The sequence below is a fragment of the Leuciscus leuciscus genome (assembly GCF_965113295.1).
Source record: "Leuciscus leuciscus genome assembly, contig: HAP1_SCAFFOLD_552, whole genome shotgun sequence".
NCBI classification, from domain to species: domain Eukaryota; kingdom Metazoa; phylum Chordata; class Actinopteri; order Cypriniformes; family Leuciscidae; genus Leuciscus; species Leuciscus leuciscus.
In genome coordinates, this window is record NW_028118187.1 from 25,375 (window position 1) to 31,374 (window position 6,000).

The 6,000-nt window shown below is 36.7% G+C and overlaps 1 gene segment (V, D, J or C); it reads right to left on the bottom strand.

The window, feature by feature from the left end:
- Nucleotides 1-3,630: 3,630 nt before the first annotated feature.
- On the bottom strand, nucleotides 3,631-4,409 carry LOC309491775 (Ig kappa chain V region K-25-like). The segment is given in 2 exons: nucleotides 4,211-4,409; nucleotides 3,631-4,123 (listed from the first exon to the last, which is right to left on the bottom strand).
- Nucleotides 4,410-6,000: the final 1,591 nt, after the last annotated feature.

Consider the following 6,000-nt stretch of genomic DNA (forward strand, 5'->3'; position numbering starts at 1 on the left):
ATGCTGAATGGGACGGCCTACTGTTTGTTTGATTTGATATTAATATACAGACTTTTCTCTGATTCTGAGCATATTAGAGTCAAACTCGTGTGTCACAGGACTGATCATAATAGAGATGATTTCAGTCATAAGTCAGTTTTGAGCACATGTGTAGTTCCTGTGTGTGTGTGTGTGTGTGTGTGTGTGTGTGTGTGTGTGTGTGTGTGTGTGTGTGTGTGTGTGTGTGTGTGTGTGTGTGTGTGTGTGTGTGTGTGTGTGTGTGTGTGTGTGTGTGTTTGAGCAGCTGCAGTATCAGTTCCGTCACTGTGACTCTGACTGACGGAGGTTTTTGTACGACTCTTTATCACTGTGTGAACACCCAGTTACTGTTGATGTAGTGTTCACTCATACAGTAATAATGTCCAGCATCTTCAGTCTGGACTCCTCTGATGGTCAGACTGAAATCTGTTCCATAATTTGCTCCATTGCCAGTGAATCTAGATGGAGTTCCTGACTGTCGTGAATTAATTAAATAAATGAGGAGTTTAGGAGCTTCTCCAGGTTTCTGCAGATACCAGGAGAGACAGTCGCCACAACCATGAGTACGATCTCCAATTCCTCTGTTAGTTTGACAGTTTATAGAAACTGTTCCTCCTTGAACGGCTGCTTCTGAGGGAGTCTGAGTCACAGAAACCTGGCCTGTAATTTCTGTCAATGACATTTCATAAGATCATTATTACAACAACCATTAAAGTCAAAGTATCCAGTACAGAATCTAGACTGAACATCAAAAGCATATAAATCACATCTTGAGTTATTAATAGAGTAAATGAACCTTGAACAGAAAGAATGAGAGTCCAGATACAGACGCTGATGATCATCATTCTTCTTATCGGTGGTTTACTTTCAGTCTGAATGAAGAAAAGCTGTCAGTGATGAAGTGTTAAACTCACAGCACTATAAACACTCTCACACACTGAAGATCTGATCAATATGCAAACACACTCCACATCATTTCCCTGAAGACAGAAGAGACACTCACATTATGTTTGTGCAACAGCTTTGTCTAGATGCTTATTTACTTGTTGCATTATTTTGGGCTGAGCTAAAACACAATAATGAGTGATTTGATGAAGACACTAAATGTTCTTGATTGACAGTAATAGTGGAGAACAGCTGCGTTCAGCAGAGAGACGGAGGAGAGAAACACCTGTTGTTTGAGCATCGGTAACTCAGTGCTTGTTTGTTCTATATCTCTCAAAATTTGAGACATGGTTTCCACATTTGTCTGCTAGAATATAACTCACTTGGACATGTACAACACAATCACAGATTATGTGAGTTATTGTCAAACACAAAGAGGTCGTTGTTGAGACATAACCCTGTCCTGTTGTAACTCAGGCTGGGGATCGATGGAACAATGAGAGCTAATTTGCTGAAATAAGATCCATACAATCTAAACGTGTGCAAGAATGTTATTGAAGAACAAAGAATAATCAGTTTTGAATAAAGTCAACAATTTTAAGTAACAAAAGATTTATTGTATTTTTTAAGGACTTAAAATTTAGCATTTACATGTGTGTGTGTGTGTGTGTGTGTGTGTGTGTGTGTGTGTGATCATGTGTGTGTTCTCAATTCCTGTCACACAACAGTTCAGACACTAGCTATGTTGCCATCCTCCGATTTGATGTGAATTTTGGGATTGACTATCACATAAAAGAAACGCCGGATGGAAATGCCGAGATGAACATCAATTCTAAAAATGTGCAGAAAAAAATTGTATGTGTTCAATTGAGGTGATAATGTTTTTATCTGATAAGAAGACATGCACATAAACTATAATGGAAACATATTCATAAATCCCTCAATGCGCAACAAAAAACTCACATGATTTTGTCTTAACAGGGAATGTGATTGATAACTGGAATCATCTTCAGGGGTTGGTTGTAATATTTTTAATGAACTGTTAAAACTATCCTCACCGCAAACAGCCGTAACATAGCTAACTGTGTTAGCATGTGGGTTTGAAGTTAGCATGAGTGTAAAGCATCACATTAAACTAGAGAAATATCTACTTTAGATTATGCAAGTCAAATGTATCTACAATACAATGATTGTTTGGCAAAAAATAATCTTGATGACATTTTTTACTTTTCCTCCTGAAAATTCGTTTTTGGTCATAAAACGTACAATATTGATCACAGTCACATGACACTTCTCCTGTGAGGTGATGCGGTGTGTGATATTGATGACATCACCATAGCTCTTTCTGACGTGTCAAACTGACCCAGTGTTACAACACCGGTCTCCCCTAAATGTGAAATGAAGCTCTTGGGGTTTGAACATGATCTGCTCTATTCTGAGACCGTCACAATCACTAAACCTGACAATGCAAATGAGATTTTCACCTCAAACTCACAGTTTCACTCTTTTACTGGTTCAACGCTCTGAACTGGAGCAGTTTCACTTCTGCTGATGGAGGGATGAGACCGTTATGAAGTTTGAGTGGTAGATTATATGACTTGTATGACTTATATAACGTAATGAGACTCTTCACTGGTAGATCACGTGTGACTGGACTAGAGGAGTAAATGTAGATGTTGATCTGATTCAATTCACGATTCATAGGTTATTGATTTGAAGATTTCTTTCTAATTCACAGAGTGCAATGCGCCTATAAAATACCTAGGAAAGATATCCCATATTTCATAATTTCAGTAAACTATCCACATATTAAAATAATAGCTGATTCATTCAAAGTCTCATATTCAAATAAAATAAACTCATATATCCTAAAACCTCTTAAATGTCTCTGATCGCCCATAAACACTGATCTCAGTAAAACTGCAGTATTTTATCTTGTAAAAATAACAGTGAAGTTTCCACACAATGAAGCGCTTTATTTCAGTGTTGAGCAATAACATCTTTATGAATGTTTTAAGTGTGTTTGACTCGAGACTGAAGTGTTGTTGTGAGAGATCTGTCTTCTGCTCATGTGAGACTCAGACGCATCGCTGGATTCATAATTAATGCATCCAGAAAACAGTGAATGGTTACAGACAGACTGATTGTGGGACGGTGGAGCGTCTGATCATGTTAAATAAGGTTTCTCTCTTTCACGGCTCATTTTGCTCTGAATCAGTTCATCTGTGACTCTTGTACATGATGATCTAAACAGCGGCTTTATGGAAGATGATTAATAAACTATTCAAGCAACAACATGTTTATGATTCACTTTACAGTATGAGTGTATGATTAGGAAGGACAAATAATCATGCTTTATAAAAAAACATGAACAACCATATGAGAATAGATAAACCAACAATTGACTGAAAAAATATGATAAAAATAATTTCTTATTATCTTCAGTAATATTAATGAAGTGCAGCAAAATTTGTGTTTCTGTTGTGTGTGTGTGTGTGTGTGTGTGTGTGTGAGTGTGTGTGTGAGTGTGTGTGTGTGTGTGTGTGTGTGTGTGTGTGTGTGTGTGTGTGTGTGTGTGTGTGTGTGTGTGTGTGAGTGTGTGTGTGTGTGTGTGTGTGAGTGTGTGTGTGTGTGTGTGTGTGTGTGTGTGTGTGTGTGTGTGTGTGTGTGTGTGTGTGTGTGTGTGTGTGAGTGTGTGTGTGTGTGTGTGTGTGTGTGTGTGTGTGTGTGAGTGTGTGTGTGTGTGTGTGTGTGTGTGTGTGTGTGTGTGTGTGTGTGTGTGTGTGTGTGTGTGTGTGTGTGTGTGTGTGTGTGTGTTTGAGCAGCTGCAGTTTCAGTTCAGTCACTGTGACTCTGACTGACGGAGGTTTTTGTACGACTCTTTATCACTGTGTGAACACATCTTTACTGTTGATCAAGTGATAACTCTGACAGTAATAATGTCCAGCATATTCAGTCTGGACTCCACTGATGGTCAGAGTGAAATCACTGTTAGATCCACTGCCACTGAATCTAGATGGAGTTCCTGACTCGAGGTTGTTGGTCCAATAAATCAGGAGTTTAGGAGCTTCTCCAGGTTTCTGTAAGTACCAGTTTAAAACATCCCCACCAATGTAACTGTACACATCTCTGCTGGTTTTACATTTGATATTCACAGTTCCTCCTGGTTGTTCTGCTGTTATTGAGGGACTCTGAGTGACGGTGATCTGTCCTCTACACTCTGAAACACAACAAGAAGAAAATACACTCAAAACTTTGACAATATACTTGAATAAATGAATTAATATCAAACTTGTGCTCCACAAACCTTGAGCAAACGCTGTGAGAGTCCAGATGAAGATGATGATGAAGGTCATGTTGATGAAGATTGTTGTGTGTGTCAGTGATGAAGTGTTAAACTCACAGCACTATAAACACTCTCACACACTGAAGATCTGATCAATATGCAAACACACTCCACATCATTTCCCCGAAGACAGTCACTCATTAACACACACAAAACACAATCACTGAAGTGAGAACAGAGTAAAATTAATGTTTTTCATAATATTTGATCTTTTACAAACTGTTAAAAATGATATAATTCAATTCAGTTCTGAATACATCTACAAGATCAACTTCAGTATTAATATGAAAATCTGCTGTTTTTCTTATTCCTAATATCTTCCCCAATTTTACACCAAATCCATGTGTGTTCCTGCAGTTTATGAACAGACATGAGGATCATCACACACACGAGTCTCTGTCAGTCACTGAATAACTGAGTTTGATCGAGAGTCACACATGACATGTTCACTTTAATAAATCCAGTTAGTAATTCAGTGATGATGAGCTTCATAAAGCAGGGGAAGTCAGTGAGTTTCTGTTGTAATGATTTGACGGTGGAAACACAGCATTCAGAGAGTGAGGATCCAAATGCAGTTTATTTACAAGTATAATCCAGTCATAGTCCATATATCAGACAGAGTCAAAGCACATGTTATCAGTCCCAACAAGATCCACAGATGCAGAACGAGAACGAGAAATCAAAACTCAGAGAATTATCAGAAACAAAGAGACTGATGGAGAAAGCTGACAGTAACATGTGAACCAGAACAAACAAGACTTCATACTGAATACAGGACAGAAGGCGTTTATAGACAGTAATGAACTAAATGAACCAAGACACGCTGAAACAGATCAATAATGAGCAGGACTTCTGAAAAGCAAATATATTTACCTATATATGAATGCTCAATATATTAAATGGTTTAACAGTATATTTTAAAATCTACAGAATAATATGTTGTGTTAATATATTACAATATATTGAATAATACATAAGGAATTGCCGCTTTTCATATATTGAAAAATATGCGACAATATATTTACTAATATATCATAATGTATGTAATTTTATATTCAGCAATACACTAATACACATAATATATAGATGTGTGATCAGATATGGTACTGCATGTGTAATATATAATATATTGTAATATATTAATATATTACATAAGAAATATAATAATATATGATATACTTTATAGAATTATATACAGTCAAACCAAAATGTATTCAGACCTTCAACATTTCTCACATTATCAGTTTATCCACTATAGTTTAGAAAACGGTAATAAAATATGACAAATATTAAACTGTGTCAGAACAAATTCATCTTGATAATGTCAGATAACTTTGAGCAAAACATGGTCAGGTCAAAGTGTCTGAATCATTTTTGGTCCCAAATTTTTATAAAATTTACTGGTAATCCACTTTATGAAGAATTATTGGGTATAATATGTCACAGTTTACTTTATTTTGCTATCCTCACTTACATAAATGAACTATAGTGTCCTGCACACACTAGTAAAAAAAATATAAAAATTATATCTGGTGTCTGAATAATGTTCGGTTTGACTGTAGAACCAAAACCAAAACTTTGGAACAGTCTTCCTAACATTGTCCGGGAAGCAGACACACTCTGTCAGTTCAAAGCTAGCCTAAAAACACATATTTTTGGCCTAGCATACACATAACACATTATAGACTTCTATAATTCCATATTAGGCTGCATAGATTAGGCCAGCTGGTACCGGGAACACTTCCCATAAA